Source organism: Herpailurus yagouaroundi, unplaced genomic scaffold (genome assembly GCF_014898765.1).
Source record: "Herpailurus yagouaroundi ecotype Mexico unplaced genomic scaffold, PumYag 196, whole genome shotgun sequence".
NCBI classification, from domain to species: domain Eukaryota; kingdom Metazoa; phylum Chordata; class Mammalia; order Carnivora; family Felidae; genus Herpailurus; species Herpailurus yagouaroundi.
This window is the reverse complement of record NW_024412427.1, coordinates 2,648,179-2,667,683: the sequence shown is the minus strand read 5'-3', so window position 1 is coordinate 2,667,683 and position 19,505 is coordinate 2,648,179. Positions and strand designations below refer to the sequence as shown.

Genomic DNA, 19,505 nt, shown 5'->3' with positions numbered 1-19,505 from the left:
AACTATAATTGCTTAGTCAAAAAGGGTGCACATTGAAACTTTTGGTGCATTTTGAGAGCGGTGGTGAAGAGCATGGGCTTTGTGGTCATACATACCAGTGTTCATATCTTCACTGACACTTGCTGGCCACTTGCTAGACTTAAACTGTGCCTCAGTTTGCTCATCTGTAAAATGGGGTAATACCAGAAACCTCACATGGCTTGTGAGGATTAAATGAGATGATGCAGGGGCGCCTGGGTGGCGCAGTCGGTTAAGCGTCCGACTTCAGCCAGGTCACGATCTCGCGGTCCGTGAGTTCGAGCCCCGCGTCGGGCTCTGGGCTGATGGCTCAGAGCCTGGAGCCTGTTTCCGATTCTGTGTCTCCCTCTCTCTCTGCTCCTCCCCTGTTCATGCTCTGTCTCTCTCTGTCCCAAAAATAAATAAACGTTGAAAAAAAAAATTAAAAAAAAAAAAAAATAAAATAAATGAGATGATGCATGTAACATCCCTGGCTAGTATTCAACACATAGGAAGAGCAGTGCATTAGACACACTGGGTCATTGCTCATATAAAGCCAACATTTCAGTGTGGAAAGTGGGGAGTCGCAGTGAAGACGAACAGTACACAAATTAATGAGCAAGAAAAATAGCATGCCATGCAGACATTTAAAAGTAAGTGATGTGATAGGTAGATGGGTGGTTACGTTAGGTTGAATGGTTGAGGAAGTCCTCAAGAGGTGACATTTTAGCTAAAGTCTGAATAATGAGGATATTCTTTAAATTCCTAGAAGTAGAATTGTGGTATCAAAATTACATGCACTAAAGCCTTTTGTTAATATATTGACCAAATATTACCAGCTGACCAACAAAAATTTTTTTTAATAATTTACATTCCCTCTGCATATAAACATGTTTCTTTCCTTCACCCTTACCAGCACTTTTCTTTTGATTTTAAAAAGTGGGGTTAATATAAAGATTATCTTGGAGACCTTCCTGTTTGTCTTCTAATGTGCTTCATTAGCAGGGGTCAAAAATAAGAAAACAAGTTAGTCCCTTGGAGGGATCCCTTACTTGTCCAACATCACCCCTACTATAAACCTTTCTGCTCACTCACTCTGCCCTTTTTCTCTATGCCAGTTCCTGCACGCATTGTGTGACAGGACTGGAAGCCACCAGCACGTTAACCAGCATACATGTCAACAACCACGTTTCCCGTTGGGAATCAGGCAGTGCCTGGCTCAGGGAAGGTGCTGATCAAGCATTGCCTTTGCTATAAAAACAAGGCAGCTTTTAGAGGTGGGGCTGGTCTTTCCAAACAAATGTGTTGGCAAGGGTATAATAACCTGTGCGTTACAACTGCGCAGAAGGCTCTGCAATCTTTCTGTTCCAGTCACACCCCTCTCCGTGTGGCATGCGCTGGGGGCAGGGGTCTTGTGAGCAGTCACTGCCACTGCGGCTGCCCCAGAAGCGGTGCGTAGTGTCTCTCTGGTTTGTTTGGAATGTGTGTATGATTACATAATGTTTGTGGATCTGTTCTGTAAAACCTTTTATCATCCTAAAACTGTGTCATAAGAAACATTCTCTTTGCAGGTCTTGAGTGGGGCTCAACATCATTACAGTGATATAGTACATGTTCAGTTACAGAGCTTATTCAGATACTGTTTTAATTTCAGTCGTATTTTTTATACAATACACATGTATTAGACTTTAATCTCTGATTCAAGCCTTAAAGAAAATGACATTATGTAGTTTAAGCTCACAGGCAAACGGACTACAAGTTACGTGTTCTTAAAATGTGATTTCTTTTTATGATCTTGATCTTTTTAAACTCAGCAACCTAAATAAAACATGCTGAGGGCAAAATGTGTGAGCGAAGGGGTCCGGGGGTGGCGTAGGGAGGGAATGTGTTTGATGAAATTGTCCAAGAGCAAAGCACCACTCACTTGAAGCCCAGAGATTTGTCATCCAAATATGTGCAGATTGCTGGTACTATAAATAGTTTGAACTCGAGTAAACAGCTTCTTCCCCGTAGCTACTGCTTGGCCATTGTTCAGATTCCAGAACAGCCAGGGAATAGCATCTCAAACCAAGCTCATGGCACTTGTGCCCAACTCTTAGTCTGCTTCTTTGCCAGGTAGAGCCAGCAGCCACCCAGAGTTTGAGATGACCAGAAGGCAGACATTCAGGCCCTTTAGTTGCCCACTTTTGACTTCCACCCTGACCCAGCCTATCGTTACAGCTTTATAAACTTGCCTCTGCTCTAGAGTAGCAACAAGCTAAGGCTCCTGGCAACTATAAAAAGCCCTGGAACCACATGGCCGATGAGTACATGTAGGAGACACAGACATTTTCTTTTTCAGGGCTGAAGCATGCATGGCTCATTCCTTTCTTTTGGAGCCAAGAAGAGTGGCACTGGCTGTCAGAACCGCTGCAGGCTGCCCATGCCAGCAGCTGACGTGCCATGTGCCAGGAAGACAGGCTGTTGACATTTTAAGAACCCCTTTGAGGACTCAAGTAAAATGCTGACATTAGAGCAACTGAGGACATTCCATGGTTTATTACTATATTTCCTTTGGAAAAAATAAGTCTCTTTAAAATTCCTGCTTCAGCTGCATTCATTTACTCTGACTCTATGTCAGATGCCTCTGAGGAGGTTATGAATAACAACATTTTGTTGTTGAGGGGAACAGATGATAGGAATGATAGAAAAGTAGTGAATCAGGATCAGGGAACCTGGATTCTGGGGCAAGTTACCTAACTTTTCTTAGCTTTAATTCTTTCATCTGTCAAGTATAGGTAATTCTGTGTCTCCTGCTTCATGGGTTGGATGACAAAATGGATGTAATAATACTTTCTGGACTATATCAAACTAGTGGACCGTAAAGGAGAGGTAGGTTAGTTAGAAAGACTCTAGCAGGCCTGGCCTTCTACTTTGTAACCTCAAGCAAATGGCTAAGGTCTCTCAACCTTAATCTTATCATTTGTAAAATGGGAATATTGATATCTGCTTTGCAAGAGTGTTATAAAGATTAGAAATAACCTATATTTCTAGAAATAACCTATAAAATAACCATTTGCACTGACAAATGGTAGATAATTATTAAACTGCAGTAATAATTATCATTATATTTAATGTGGAGGCATTCACTCTGGTTATTCAGGATTCTTTGCCTAGAGAAACAGATTCAGTTTGTAGATGTTGAGATTAGCAAAAGGCCCAGCTAAAAGCTGATGGCAGTAACTGATAAAAAATAGATAACATTTTTAAAAAGTCAAAATAATACACAAACATAATTTTTAAAAAAAAATCTGCAGGTCTGGAAAGATACCCGTTTCCTGCTTGCCCCTCCCCCGAGGCAACATCTTCTGCCTTTAGCTCTTCCAGTGGTTCCCTCTGTTTCTCTAAGTAACATTACACTACCTCCACTTTTTTTTTTAAATTTTTAATGTGTATTTATTTTTGAGACAGAGAGAGAGGGGGACAGAGGATCCAAAAAGTGGTTCTGAGCTGTCAGCACAGAGCCCAGTGCAGGGCTCGAACCCACGAGTGGCGAGATCATGACCTGAGCTGAGGTCGGACACTTAACTGACTGAGCCACCCAGGTGCCCCTCCACTTCTTTTTTAAAACTACTTTTTGTTTTTGTCAAAATGGCATATGCACATAGATTCTTTTTAAGATCAATATCATTACTTGTTACTGAAACAACAAATAATGTTTCATTAAACAAATAATGTTTCAATAAATTGTTACTGAAAATGGCTGTCTTCTGCCCCCACCCCTCTATCCCCTGCCTCCTGCCCTGCTTCCAAGAGCATCCATTTTGGATCCCATTAGTTGTTTGTTCTAGTCTTACTTCCATGTATCCAAATAATATGCTTATACAGCTGCCTCTCTGTGTAAACATTCTCTTATTGTGGAAATTTTCAAACATATTCAATACTAGAATAATATAATGAGTGGTCATGTACCAGCCATTATCCAGCTTCAAGAATCATGACCCATCTTGTTTCATCTGTGCCTATAGCCACTTTTCCCCTTGCCACTGGATAATTTTGGAATAAATTTTAGGCATCATGTCATTTCATCAGTAGCAATTTAAGCATGCATCTCTAAGAAAACAAGGATTGCTTTGTTAAAAATGTAACTATGCTACCCTTATCACATATAAAATAATTAATAATCCCTTATTACTAGCAAAGATCTCTGATTAACTCCTAAGTATTTTTTTTTATTCAAATCAGATGCAAGCAAGGACCACACACTACCATACAACTTTTTCTTTGTTCATCAGTTTTATTTTATTTATTTAGTTTTTCTTTGTTCATCAACTTAGGTGTTACCTATTGACCTCCTCCAATGGCACATTAGGCTTTAGCTTTTTTTATAAGCACCGCAGCCCCCCTCACGCTTCTCCTTTACCTTTTTCACCCAGTATCACAGGTTTTGGGTTAAGTCAGTATCCAGTGTTTTGTAGCATTATGGCGTCGTAAATATTTACTGCTGAGCCAGTAATGTTCTGGTTATTTTTCCTTTCTGTATGGCTTTTCCTGGATGTAATAACAGCTGCGTCTTTACTATGCTCAGTTCTCTTTGTTTCTTACTGCAAAGTCTTCCCATACTCGTCCGTGGACTCTCACTATGATTTTCAGCACACCTGTCGGGGAGTCCCCAGTCAGACTGGCGCTCTCTAGGCCTGCGGGTCAGCTGAAGTCCTGAGCTACCCTCAGCCTCATCCTGGGCGTTCCTTCCACCTCTCTTGTTAGATCCCTGCTTTCAACTCCTACCTTACAGCTTAAACCCTCCTTTAGGTGAAGGATATTCTCCAGGAGTTGAGTGAGAAAACAGTACACGAGAGAAACTGTTCTGAGTCCTTCCATGTATCAAAATCATCTGCATTTTGCCTCGCTGAGGATAAATTCTAGGTTCCAAATCATTTTCCTTTAGAACTTTTCCCTTTGAAAGCGTTGCTCCGTTGTCTTCAGGCAGCCAGTATTGCTCAGAAGAAGTCTGATGCCATTCTGATTCTTTTCTTTTGAAACAGTCTCCCTAGAAACGTGGAGGATTTTATTCCTTTTGGATTCTGCAAGGTTAGGAGAATGCATATAGGCATGGGAGACTCTTCTCCTTTTTAAGGATGCAGCCTTCCTTTCAGCCCTGGGAACGTTTCCTCATGATTTCTTAGATGATTTCCTATTGTACTTTTCTTTGTATTCTTTCTCTGGAATTCCTATTTAGTCTAATGTTGAACTTCCTGAATTGTTGTTCTAGATCAAAATCCTTTTTTATCCTGTAAACTTTCCCCCCCTATACTGTATATTGAAAGATTTCCTTTTCGTGTTTTCCAGGTTTTCTACTGAATTGTTAATTTCAATATCCATATTATTAATTTCCAAGAGTCCAGTGTTGTCAGCTTATTTTATGGACATAGATAGTATCTTCAGAATCTCTCTGAAGACATAAGAAAATTTTTTGAAAGGTTTTCACTTGTCTGAATTTCTTTCCCATAAAAGAGTCCATTTTCTCTATATTTTAGTTTCTGTCCTGCTGTTGGTTTTCCTCAAATGCCCTGTGATGCCTTTTTTTTTTCCTTTTTTTTGCCAATTGTAAGCAATAATAAAAGCCTCCTTTTAGGAGTTAGGCCTTCGTTTCCTCTGGAACTGGTTGTCTGTTTGCCACATGGACCTCACCCCTGCCTGGGAAGCTGCCAGAAGCTCTGTGTACCACACTGAAGGGTACACTTTGCTTTAGGGCACCTGACCAGCAGTTAGACTGAGGGGCCCTCAAAGGTCAGGATAAGGATGCCCAATCTCCTATGAGACAGGAGGTATCCTGTGAACCTACCTATTTTTTTAAGTGCATGCTATCTGGGATCAGGCTTCCCTTCTCTTGCCATCCCTCCATCGGGCACACTGGCTGCATCACCAGCAGTCTAAGGGGGCCCAGGAGGTGGACCCTCAGAACATCAAACCCTATAAAGAATACAGCCAGGTATATTCCAAAAAAAAAAAAAAAAAATCAAACATTTCTTTGTCATCTTTTGTGGGACTGACTCCTCTCTGCCCCCAAATGACTTAAGTGTCTGATTTTATTTTATTTTTTATTTTTAAGTTTACTTATTTATTTTGAGAGAGAGAGAGAGAGAGAGCGAGCGCGCGCGCATGAGTGTGCACAGGGGAAGGGCAGAGAGAGAGAATCCCAAGCAGGCTCTGCTCTATCAGCACCCAGAGCCCAACATGGGGCTTGAACTCGCGAACCTCGAGATCATGCACTGAGCCGAAATCAAGAGTCGGACACTTAACTGACTTAGCCACCCGGGTGCCCTTAAGTGTCTGATTTTAAAACATTATTTGAGTGTAGGTATGGTTCTTTTTGGGTCCATATGCCAGGAGGTTAAGTGGTTATTTCTGTGTGGTAGGAAGATGGATGATTTTCCTCCCTTTTTTCCTGCTCTTCTATATTTCCTCTTTTTTACAGTAAGCAATTATAATTGGAAAGAAAAACAAATCTATTTTTTTATAATTGTCTCAGTCAATATGCTTCTTAATAATGTCTAGAGAAAATGGGGACCTTCTAGCTGTGTGCCATAGTGAATAAGAGTTTGAAATGGCATGACAACTGAAACCTGCCTTTTTAAAAAAAATTTTTTTTTACATTTATTTATTTTTAAAAAATTTTTTTTTTCAACGTTTATTTATTTTTGGGACAGAGAGAGACAGAGCATGAATGGGGGAGGGGCAGAGAGAGAGGGAGACACAGAATCGGAAACAAGCTCCAGGCTCTGAGCCATCAGCCCAGAGCCCGACGCGGGGCTCGAACTCACGGACTGCGAGATCGTGACCTGGCTGAAGTCGGACGCTTAACCGACTGCGCCACCCAGGCGCCCCATACATTTATTTATTTTTGAGAGGCAGAGAGAGACAGAGTGTGAGAGGGGTAGAGAGAGAAGGAGACACAGAATCCAAAGCATGCTGCAGGCTCTGAGCAAGCTGTCAGCACATAGCCCGATGTGGGGCTCGAACCCACAAACCATGAGATCATGACCTGAGCCAAAGTCAGACGTTTAACCTACTCAGCCACTCAGGTGCCCGCGAAACCTGTCTTTGATAGGGTGAAAGCTAATTGCATTTTGCAGCAGCTGTTTGGACTAGGTCAGTAGCCGTGGCCAGAACTTATTCATCATATGCTCCTTTCAACAGATGTCAGTCAGTTACCAGTTCAACAAATTACCTATTGATCTGTGTCTAGAATTTCCTCATGTGTCAAATGGAAATAATAATACCTACTTCATAGGACCTCACAGGGATTAAATGAGATAATTTATATAGAGCAATTGGAATATTATCTGGTGTATGGTAAACATCCATTGTAAGTTTTTATGATTTATAGATTTTCTTATTTTAACAAGTATCTCATCATATGTACAAAATGCTCATAAATTAAACACAGATCTTTTCCATAAGGAACTCAGATTCTAGCAACAGAAGATCTGCCCAGGAATAAATATGTCTCAGAGAGGAGAAAAGCATAAGTTTTGTAAGAGAAAAACAGATAAAGTACTAAGGAAATTCACAGGGAGAGACCCCTTCCAGACTGGGGGGTGAAGGGTGGGAATTAAGGGCAGCTTTGTGCAAAGGGGCTGCCTGAGCCCTTCAGACCAGCTCTGCGCTCAGAAGCAGCCAGCGTTTCCTCAGGTGGAGCCAATACCGCGGGCCGTGTAGAGTCAGGAGCTTTCCTGCAGGGAAACCCTATCAGAGTCAGTAGAGTGAGGGACTTCAGAATACAGGCCTGGCCCCAGGAAGCCCTGGCGAGGAGCCCAGGCTCCTGCCCGTATTCCAGTGAACCTGGCACAGGTTGGTCAGCCTCTGCAGCATCGGTCTCCGCAGCTGTAAGATGAGAGGATACCAAATACCTCCTTCCCCTGATAATTGTCAGGGTAACATAAGGTGGTGTCTGTAGAGCGCTAGGCACAGAGCGTGGCCCCAGTCCACACGGTAAATCCGCCGTTGTCAGTCAGAAGACAGAATGAGCGTGCTGGTGTTGTCCTGTTTTCTCTTCGTGGACTCTGTCACAGATGTACAAGTATTCAGTCTGCCAGGCAAGTGTTATAAAATGTATGTGGTCGATGGGGCGGCTGGGTGGCTTAGTCGGTTAAGCGTCCAACTTCGGCTCAGGTCATGATCTCATGGTTCGTGAGAGTTCAAGCCCTGCGTCGGGCTCTGTGCTGACAGCTCAGAGCCTGGAGCCTGCTTCAGATTCTGTGTCTCCCTCTCTCTCTGCCCTCCCCCATTGTGCTCTCTCTCTCAAAAATAAATTTAAAAAAATAATTTAAAAAAGTAAAATATATGTGGTCGAAGAAAACAATATCTTTGTTTTTATGAACACGCTCTTTACTATTATTCTTGTTCAAATAACAAAGCATGATTCAAAGAATTGGGAGTGATTTCAGTAAACTGATCTGTCCAGGGCCCAGCTCATTTTCTGATGCCCCCTTGGGCTTCTGGAATAAAGGCCTGGCCAGACAATAGTCCCAGTCTCCACCTCCAGTCCCTCCAAGCTGAGTGTTCCTGCTGAGAACACAGCTCTAGGTGGGCTTTTGTTCCTTATTCATCCTGAGAATGAATTCTAGAGAATTCTAGAGAAATAATGGGTCCTCTGGCTTCCCAACATCCTTGACTTTATTCATTCACCGTTACATCATCTTCAGAGTAGAGGATGGTGACACTGAATCAGAATTAGCAAATAATGCCTTTACTTTAGGATGTCGCAGCTTATTTTTGCAAGTTTTTTTTCCAAGTATTTTTGAACATGTGGTATGTGCCAGGCACTTAATCCACACAATAACCTTGTAGGGTAAGTGTTATTATTCTCACTTTACACAGAAGTTGACTTTCCCAAGGTTATACATTGCTGGACCATCCAAGGACAGGAAGGAAAAACCCAGATCTCTCTGAGATGGTAACTACTGTTCTCCATGAGTTAAGAGGTTGGAGTGCTTTTCCTTCTACTGTAGCCCCACACCAGCTTTGGGAAGGCCTTATATTGGCACACTCCCTCCTGACATAGAGTCTGTTTGCTTAGTCCTTCCTGATTACAGCATCAAAGATTTCTGAGCACTAATTAAAATTTTTGTTAAGTCACAAACTCCCACAGCCTTACCCCCACATATAAATAGCTTCTTTCCTAAAAGAGCTCCAATCCCATCTTCCCATCCAAGTAAGTTTAAGACAGATCAGATCTGCCTTTTGTGGGGAAGGGCGGCGGAAGCCCAGACTCCTTCGGGTCATGAGGTATTTTGGTAGCAAAGCAAGTAAGTAGTACCGCCTCTTACCTAATGAATGGCCTGTCGTGTTTCCGTTAGGCAGTAGATGGACTACCTCCCCCTCCCCTGGCCTGGCTGAAAACCCTCCCTCCCACCCCTTCCCTATTTGTTTTAATAAGTTAGCTCATTTTTCTAAGTAGAGATGATCCCATTTAGAAACAAGGGCCATGTTCAGAGAAGTTACCATTCTGAGAAGTAGCCTTGGCATGTGTATGGCATGCATGCTGGCCTAAGTAGGAGTTAAAAGACTCAGTTTCCAAATCTCACCCTTTAATCTTGAGCTGTATGACCGTGAGCATGTCACTTCTCTTTGTTTCATTTTTCCTACCCAGGAAAAGCAGACTAAGAATTTAGCCCCCGGGTACTAATTCTCCTAAAATGAGAATCAGGCGAGATTACGTACAACAACAAAGCTGCCGTCTATCAGCTCGTAGTATGTGCAGATGCTTTCATTTCCCTTGCACGTGTTCTTTCTCACTGCCCTAACAGGCAGGCCCTAGTGTCCCATTTTATAGTTTAAAAAAAAAAAGTTCAGGGGCGCCTGGGTGGCGCAGTCGGTTGAGCATCCGACTTCAGCCAGGTCACGATCTCGCGGTCCGTGAGTTCGAGCCCCGCGTCGGGCTCTGGGCTGATGGCTCAGAGCCTGGAGCCTGTTTCCGATTCTGTGTCTCCCTCTCTCTCTGCCCCTCCCCCGTTCATGCTCTGTCTCTCTCTGTCCCAAAAAAAATAAATAAATGTTGAAAAAAAAAATTAAAAAAAAAAAGTTCAGAGCAGTTAAGTCACACAGGACTCAGATCCACATCTCTGGCTCCCACACTGATGCCCATAAGCAATATACATGTCACGCTGCTTCCCTTTGTACCCAGAAGTACAGGGCTTTCGTGTGTCTTCCTCTTCAAGAGCTCTGCAAATGCAAGAAATTGCTACTCTCTCTCCTAACCCCTGCTGTTCCACGTTAATCCCTAAGGACAGTTCTCATACTTCTTTATCTTATCCAGTAGTTTATGCTGCCTCTTCCCATGTCCCCCAGGCCTTGTTCAGTGAATTCTTTGGTGTTTTCTCCCAGAGAAACAGTTCAGCTGCACCACAAAGGAGGCTAAAGGAGCCAGGCTGAGCCTGGCATCTCGGGCATCAGCCTCTGACCTGTCAAGGCTTCTCCCCTCCCTTAAGCATGTCGTCAGCCGGCTTGCAGTAAAATTCTTTATGTTGAGATTGTTGATAAGGTCCTCAGTCACTGACCTTCAAAAGTGGGAGGCCCCAAAGCCATCTTCATTGATGGGGAAACTGAGGTGCAGGAAGAGAGGTGACTTGAGGCCATTCAGTTAGGAGTGTGATTGAGACCAGAAGCCAGTTCTCCAGGCAACAGACCAGTGCGCCTTCCGAACCTCACACTTGGGCACATGTCCTCTCCCCTAAGTGAGGGACAAACATGCACTGTGCCCAGCATGCACCCAGAAAACTTGGGAGGAGAAATTAAACAACTGAGAAAATTGAGCAGGAGGAAATGGGGGTGGGGTCGAGTGGGGTTCTCCACCCTAGGAAGCATATTACACACCAAAGTGAATGAAAACACAGCAAAGCAAACCAGATCACCTTCAGTCATCAGTGACTATGAGGCAAAGGGACTTAGGCCAGGATCCCTGGCCCAGTGACTGGATAGGAAGCCTTTTGTCACTAAGGCTGCACTGTTTAAAATTGAAGGAAGGATGTTAGGCAAGTGTGACGGCCTGGGATGCAGTTACAGCCCCCGCCCCCGGCTCATTGTCCAGAGGAAATGGATCTCCCCCCGTGGACGGAGAGGTGGAAACCAAGCAAGGCAGCTGAGTGGTTGACATCATCAGGCTGAGCATTGGGTTACAACAAATGGGGACTTACTTGGCCAGAGACGTGGGAAACACCCACTAAAACCCTCGAAGTGCATTTCATTTAGAGACTCTGAAAGAGGGAGGGAGGGAGAGAGAGAGAGAGAGCAAGAAAGAATCCAGACTGCTCTGCCAGCCTGGTCTGCTAATCTTGCTAACCCTCAGAAGGAAAGCATTTTGAATCCTGGTTTCTTAAATCCTCCCCTCACTTGTGACTGAAGAGCCCTGGACTTTGGAGAAACTCGTCGCTCTTGTGAGTAGAACTTTATTCTCCGCCGCTCCCACCCCAAGGGAAAGCAGAGCTTGGAGGCAGAGCCCTCTGGAGAGCTCCGCTGGCTTTATAGCCTGTTGGCCACAAAGTGTCTATTTTTATATTATGATACATTATTGCTCTGAAAATTATGACTTTGTCTCAAACTGCCTGAGGCTAGAGTCTGAACTCAAGCTTCACAGATGGGCTCCATTCAAACGCTGTTTGACTTTTTTACCCCAGGAAGGCTGACAGATTGGCTACAGCTTTAAAAGCAGCTGCTTGCCCTAAAGATAGGCAAAGAAATAAGTGTTCCCTTAGGCATCGGTGTTTGTAAAAACCTTTCGTTTTTTTTCTCTGATTAAGAAGGTGGTACAACCAATTTTACACATTCCAGAGAGAAATGTCCCTGCAAGTGAAAATTCCCCGTAGTCCTTTCCTCACAAATATAAGATGGGTATCCTAAATGTAAGCTAGATGATTAGGTTTCATGAAGTTAGCTTATCACATACACCTAATGCCGCAGTAGCTTCATAGACTCCAGGATGGAAAGAAGCGTCGGAAAACTTTAGCTTCGTGGTATTTTTATTGCTTCCTTTTTAAAATTTGCTGTTGATGACTAGAAAATAAACAGAACAAGTGTAAGTAAGCACTTGGGCATTTTATTTGTTGGGGTTTGTTTTTAGGATTTTAAACCAGGCGAGGGGCGCCGAGGTGGCTCAGTCAATTAAGCGTCCGACTTCAGGTCAGGTCATGAGCTCGCGGTTCACAAGTTCGAGCCCCTCATCGGGTTCTATGCTGACAGCTCAGAGCCTGGAGCCTGCTCCTGATTCTGTGTCTCCCTCTCTGCCCCTCCCCCGCGCTCGCTCGCGCTCTCTCTCTCTCTCTCTCTCTGTCTCTCTCTCTCTCTGTCTCTCTCAAATAAATAAACATTAAAAAACAAAAACAAAAAACGGGTGAGCCACTGTGTACAGAGGGGAAGGGAGGAGGCTCACCAGTGGGCGCCGGACCTGAGGCTTCTGCGCTGGTTTGAGGTACGTGGCTTGCAGCCGCTGCAAGCAACCCACCTCCCCTGCCAGCAGGTAGAAGCAGTTGGGAAAGTTAAAGGGGAAAGACTTAGGCTTTAAGAAACAAAGGGCCACCCAGTGAAACTTTGTGGCCCTGAGCAAGCGTTCTACACTTTCTGGGTCCCAGTTTCCTCTTTTGTTCCTAAATAAAGGGACAAAACTAGATGGTCGCTATATTTCAGAATTCAGCTTGACGTGAACCATCCATATCTTTCTTGCTTTTGAGGAGAATCCTTAGGGCTTGAGGAGCAAAGTGCCCGTGGTTTTCAGTATCCCAGAGTGGCTAAAAACGGGCACCTGTGAGGACAATTAAAAGAGGACATAACACAGTAAACAGTAAGTTACTTCTGAGTTTTTATAGTTTTGTAAGGTGTGATGAAGAAAGTCTCAGTGTGGTGTACGTGTGGGCACACACACAATAGGGAGGGAGGAGAAACAAGAATTAACACTAACGAGCGTCTCGTAAGTGCTCAACCCCATGTTATGCTCACCCTTTTGCAAAACCCGAGGTGGTCAGTGTCATTACTCCCCGATCTCCATTGTATGTTCCATATTATCCTGAACTCCTTCCTCGTGTTCACCTGAACTGTGCTCCCAATTACTGGCATAACTTCCATTCACTGTGTCTCCTCTGGACCATGTACCCTCTCTCGTGAGTCTGTCTCGGACGTTACCATAACCCCATTACCAGGTAGAAAGCCTGGCACACAGTTCCAGAGGAGACACAGCATACTCGATTTTAATGTAGAGACCACCATCCTAGTCCCTGGCTTGGCACAGGAGAGGGAGAAAAGGAAGGAAAAATCTCTCTGCTGCCCTTCTACCTTCATCTTACCGAGACACGGCCTCTCCTGCTGCGGGAAAGGTTGGCCAGAGCCAAAGCGCAAAGAAAAGCAGAAGATGTCAAATCTTGAATTTTGAGTTTCTAGGGTTCCAGGTATTGTCAATTTAAGGGATTTTTATCTTTAAGCCTATTAGAGACTCTAACCCTCAAGAAGATGCAGTATTTAAAAACTGCTTGAGGGGCGCCTGCGTGGCTCAGTCTGTTGGGCATCTGACTCTTGATTTCAGCTCAGATCGTGATTCCAGGGTCTTGTGATCAAGCCCTGCATGGGGCTCGCGCTGAGCATGGATGGAGCCTGCTTAAGATTCTCTGTCCCTCTGCCTCTCTCCCCTACTCACGTGCTCTCTCTCTCTCAAAAACAAACAGTCGCTTGAATTAAGACCATGGTTACCAGGAGAGTTCTCAAAGCTCCTTGGAGTATCTGAGAGTTTCAGTCTCCTCCAGCAGCTCAACCCTTGAAAGTGCACCGTTGCTGCCATGGAACCACCATGGCCGTGGGCAATGGGCCTCTGCCTCTACCCAGCTCCCCAAGATCTCCAGACTTTGGCTGATTTAAAAACTGGTCCTTCCTCCTAAGATGGTGGTGAGGAGGTGATATTTCTGGAAGGAAAGTACCTGGTTTAGGTTTTTATTTTTGTTTGAATTTTAATGCCTTTAGCAGGTGTGCTCCCCAGTTGCTTACCATCTGTGTTATTTGCTTGCCTGTCACCATCTCTAATCTCCTGCCTGCCCCTTGTCCCCTGTGGGCATTTGTATTTTCGATCTCTGGGCTGGTTGGTATCTGCAGTCCTTGTCACTTCAGACTGTCTAGGGTTCAGTGAGAAGTTGGGGAGGGGAGCAGGTACTCCCCACCTCCTAGTGGAGACATCTTAGATTACCTCGTAGAGCCTGCTTCTCTTCTGTGAAGTGGGGGGGGGGGGCCCCATCACAGTTATACCTACCTCCAGGGATACCATGGGGATGAAACAGGATAAAGCTCATAGCCTACTTAGTTGGCACAAAAATGCTTGGGATTAGCTACTTTATGGTTTCCAGAAACAGAATGTTAGCCAAGGTACACAGGCCCTGGCCCCCTGAGTCATCGGATGGCATTTGTATGAGGGATGTGAGGTCATCTCTGAACTTATCAGTGTTGAAGCCCATCCTGGCTCTTTCAACAAAGCCTTAGCACTGTTTCCTATCACCCAGTCAGGTGCTGTTCTCCTGGGACCAGAGGATGCTGGCCCAGCCACTTAAGGAAGAAGCTGGTGGCAGGTGTTACTTTCTGAGTGTGACAAGAAGCTGAGTTCACCCAATTAACTCTGCTGAGTGTTTTCACAAGGGGCCAGAAGTGATTCCTAAGTGGAGACAGACGTGGAAAATCTAAAGTTCTTGGAAACAAGTCATTAATCATGACCCAAGGCTGAGCTCACTACCTCCTGGAAATCTTTCAGAAATGCTTTATGAAAACTTTGTGCACTGCTTCTTCAAAGAGTGGTTCCTTTGGAAGCTGCCGTCAGCTCTGATGCTGAGTGATTCTAAATTGCAGATTAAAATGCATCTGTCTTATTAGAGGAAGCCAGCGTTTCCTAACTTTATTTAGAAGACGTCTCTTTAATCTTCCAAGAAATTACTACTCTTCAACTTGGCTTTTCCGAAATGAATAATGGACCTTCAGGTCACTAAAGAAATGAAGGTATTGTTAGCTGATGCGTTCTTATTATGTCCCAGGGACTTAGGTCAGTCATTATGTTTAGCACTTTATAGGTGTGGTCTCTGCCATTCAGTAAATTACACTGAGGGCAGACCTGGGACCAAGCATGAGGGTGGAGGAACAGGGCCTGGAGGAGAGATAGCCTGTGGCTTGTGAAGTTCTCAGAGCGTCACGGAAGACAGACAGATGAACAGTTGGAGTGGACCAGCATCTGGCAGATAGGGGTCCCCATCTCCAGCTGGTTGATTACCCCCAGAGCTTTGCCAGCTTTAGGGAGAAATGAGAGCTGCGTGCTGCTGAAGCTTTCACTCCTGGAACCTTCCTGTCCAAGGCTTCAGATGAAAGACAGGAACTCTTCCTCACAAACTGCAGGGGCCCCCGCCTTGGAGGATCCTAAATCTTCATTCCCAAGTTTAAGGAGACATAAGGACAGGTGATTTTGCGGTCTAAGATCACCACTGGATCTTGCTGGTTTGTTTTTATAACATTTATTGTAGAGCATTTCCTTTTTCAGATTATGAAATTAGAACATATTCATGGAAGGAAAGCTAGACAGTACAGAAAAACACTTAAATCCTCACCCAGTGGTTTCACATCTTTGATTTTTTAATAAGGCTTGGCCAGGTCAAAGGGTACGGGCTTTGTTAGGTCTTTTATCCACATTCCAGTTTGGCACCAGAAAGTTTCTGCCAGTGTAAGAAACTCCCCTTTAACAGTACACGCTTGTCCTGTCCTCACCCCCCATCCACTCACCCACACACTACCACTGCTTTTCAAGTTTACTTGTCATTTTCTGGGCAAAGTCTCTGTTTGCATATCTCAAAGGTGTTCATGCCATGTGCTGCATTCCCCTGGGTAGGAGAAACCATTGTCTGTGGTTGGAGACTGCAACCTTCCTTTGTACTTTCCCGTGCGTGTGCAAGAATTCGTCCCCTGTTCAGAACCCTCTGTGTGTCAGGCGTTATGCAAGGCGCTATGGGGAATGCCAAGGTAAATGACACCTCTAAGCAGCTTGCAGTCTGATAGGATAAAAAAGACTCCAATAACTCTAACACGTGTCATTGTGCACCCCCAGAGAGGGAGAGTGCCATGGAAAGCCTGAGAAAGAGGAGGGGCAGTGGCATTTGAGTCGAGCCTTCAGTTCACTTCAATACTCTTTTCCTGTGTTCAGCTAGTTAGTATTTATTGAGCACCTAATTATTTTCCAGGCACTGGGCAAGGTGATAGGTGGACAGTGTTTCATGGAACAGGCATGGTCCTTCTTCACATGAAGCTTACAAGGACGTGTAGTGGTGTTATGAAATGAATAAACAGGGGTGCAGTCAGGGCAGGTTTGCTTGAAGAGCCAGTGCTGAGATGAGGTGTCCGTTAGGCCAAGAGCTAAGGCAGGAGGTGGGGAGGAAGGGTGTTGTGGGAAAGAATCCAGATAGGGAAAGGTACATGTGTGCAAGGGCCCAAGGCAGGAGAGCATGTGGGATGTTGGAGAGACTGAAGAGAAGCCAGTGTGGCTGAAGCATAGAGGGGAAGAGAACTGAGAAGGGGGCAGAGGTTAGGGTTCAGAGAGTTAGGCAGGGGCCTGATGATGTAAGCCTTTGTGGGTGGTGGTTGCTGTGTGGAGAATGGATTGAGGGGCAGTCGCAGTAGTCGTGGAGAAAGAGGATTGGCGTTGGGTAGGACAAGAAGGTAAGGGTGGGGAGATAGAAGAGGTAGTACATGGATTTGAAACCCCTAGAGGTAGAAACTTAGAGGCTTTTAGTCTGTGCCAGACTCAGGGCTGGGCCCTGAGGGCATAGAGATGAAAGAGATACATCTCCTGTGCCTTGGGCTTTTAGAGGCCTAGCAGCATTGAAGGTTGGGTAGGATGTGGGTAGGCAGACACAGGAGCATGGGATTTCCTTCTCATAGTCAGCAGCTGTATTCCATACATGAGAAAGTTTCTCTCTGAGATGGCATAGAATATTACTCCTGGACTATAATTCTTTTCCTAAAAGGCAAGGAGAGCTCTTATTCCCAAGAGCCTTCCTTTATTCATTGGCTTGCCTGCCTTTCTCCTTGTGATTTCATACCTGAGCTTCCTACTGGAGTCCTACTGGACTCGGGGTTTGGAGACCTGAGTTTGTATTGCAGCTTTGTTACCAACCTGCCATGTGACTTACAAAGATTCTTAACTTGGCTTGGGACACCTGGGTGGCTCGGTTGGTTAAGCGTCTGACTCTTGGTTTCAGCTCAGGTCATGGTATCACAGTTTGTGGGATCGAGCCCCATGATGGGCTCTATACTGACAGTGTGGAGCCTGCTTGGGATTCGCTCCCTCCCTCTCTCTCTCTCTCTCTCTGCCCTCTCCCCCTGTTCATGCTTTCTCTTCCTCTCAAATAAATTAAAAAAAAAAAAGATTCTTAACATCTCTGGGTCATTTTCACCTGCAAGTAAAAATGATACTGATCTGATACCTGGGTCATTATGAAGATGAAATTAAGATAAGGCATCTTAAAGTGCTTTGTAAAATATGAAGTGCTATAGAAATGTGAGGTGTCATTATTATTGCAATGAAATAAAAGAACACAAGTTAAAAGCAAAGCATTTCACTGGGGAAGGCCAGAGTGTACCTTGCACCTAACTCTGAAATAGCAGATCTAGTATAGTAGCTGTCCTTCAGGAGCGTTCTCTTTTATTTCATTCACTGGGATAAACCATTTCCTCTCCTTTCTCCTTCCATCAAAATGGTTTGCAGAACAAGCCATTTTGTTTCTCTGGATTCCAGAACCCATTTGATACAGAAGCCAAAGCATCTGCTTGAAGCCCAGGAGAGCCTGTGAGCAGAGATGCAGCATTTGCAGGGCTTTGGTTCCCAGCAGCCAGTACACTCCCAGGAGTGGATTTAATTGGCTCAGGGGGAGGACAGCAGTCAAGGGCACTGAGCCATGGAATAGTCAGCAGCATAGAACCAGCCCACACACCACCTGACCTGGGCAGTATCTTTCTTTCTTTCTTTCTTTCTTTCTTTCTTTCTTTCTTTCTTTCTTTCTTTCTTTCTTTCTTTTAAAAATGTTTATTTTTAAGAGAGAGAGAGAGAGAGTGCAAGCAGGGGAGGGGCAGAGAGGGAGGGAGACAGAGGATCAAAGCAAGCTCCACTTTGTCAGTGCAGAGCCGTGAGAAGATCATGACCTGAGCTGAAGTTGGACACTCAACCGACTGAGTCACCCAGGTGCCCCCGGGCAGTTTCAAGCCAAAGCTTTAGGCTTTCTTTCGGATTTTAAAAGGGGAAAATTCCTTTTTTTCTAAGTAATATTTTTTCCCCTTCCTATTTTTTTTAAAGTTTATTTATTTATTTTGAGAGAGAGGGAGAGAGAGACAGAGAGAGAGAGAGAGAGAGAGAGAGAGAGAGAATCCCAATCAGGCTCTGCACCATCAGCACAGAGCCTGATGTGGGACTCTAACCCACAGACTGTGAGATCATGACTTGAGCTGACACCAAGAGTCGGATGCTTAACCAACTGAGCCACCCAGGCACCCATATTTTTCTCCTTCTTGAATAAAAAGCATAAATGTTTAGGAAATGAAGTACCCTTTTTTACCTCCATGAAGCTTTTTAAAAAAAAATTGTCTTCCAGCCATTAAAATGTTCTGTTTTGACCAAAAAGAAAGTAAATACAGTTAACTACCCCATGTAAAGATAAACAGGTAATGTGTAGCATAGCTTATCGGAGTTTTCCTCTGCTCTCATATGCTTCTTTGTTATTGTTTTTATTTTCATTAATTTTCCCTAAAGTAGTAATGCATATGTTCATTGTAACTAAACAATTTGAAGATGTTATAAAGAAAAAGTTATAACCTCTCCTTTCCCCCTTCTTCCCATTTCCTTCCTTCTGAAATCAGTTTGGTATATATACTTCCATACCTTTCTCCAAGCTCCTATTGAAGTGGATGCAGTGTTTGTGTAGATGTGTGGTTATTTGTTTTGTCAGAAATGGGATCATACTTTTATTCTGCACTTCCTTTTTCCCACTAAATAATACATCCTGGGTAGGTATAAATGTAATTCACCCTTTTAAATAGCTGCAGGGTGGGGCACCTGGGTGGCTCAATCGGTTAAGCATCCAACTCTTGGTTTCAGCATAGGTCATGATCTCAGGTTCATGGAATCAAGTCCCACAGTGGGCTCTGCACTGACAGCACGGAACCTGCTTGGGATTCTCTCTTCCTCTCTCTCTGCCCGTCTCCCCACTTGTGCTTTCTTTCTCTCTCTCAAAATAAATAAACATTTTTTAAAAGTTTTAAGGGGCGCCTGGATGGCTCAGTTGGTTGGGCACCTGACTTTGGCTCAGGTCATGATCTCACAGCTTGTGAGTTCAAGCCCCACATCAGGCCCTTTGCTGACAGCTGAGAGCCTTGGAGCCTGCTTCGGATTCTGTCTCCCTCTCTCTCTGCCCCTCCCCCACTCATACTGTGTGTGTGTGTGTGTGTGTGTGTGTGTGTGTGTGTGTGTGTGT

The 19,505-nt window shown here is 44.4% G+C and overlaps 1 protein-coding gene across 4 annotated transcripts in view; it reads left to right on the top strand.

Moving 5' to 3' along the window:
• The window catches only part of PKIG (cAMP-dependent protein kinase inhibitor gamma), a 98,452-nt gene that overhangs the window by 54,356 nt on the left and 24,591 nt on the right, over positions 1–19,505 (top strand). The window contains exon 1 of one of the 4 annotated variants that reach the window (XM_040446972.1): positions 11,241–11,414. The exons of 2 other annotated variants lie outside the window; for them this stretch is intronic. The gene's annotated coding sequence lies outside the window, so the exon portion shown is untranslated. Of the gene's footprint in view, positions 1–11,240; positions 11,415–14,873; positions 14,998–19,505 lie in introns of those variants that run through there. One more of the 4 variants, XM_040446975.1, reaches the window with a different exon arrangement.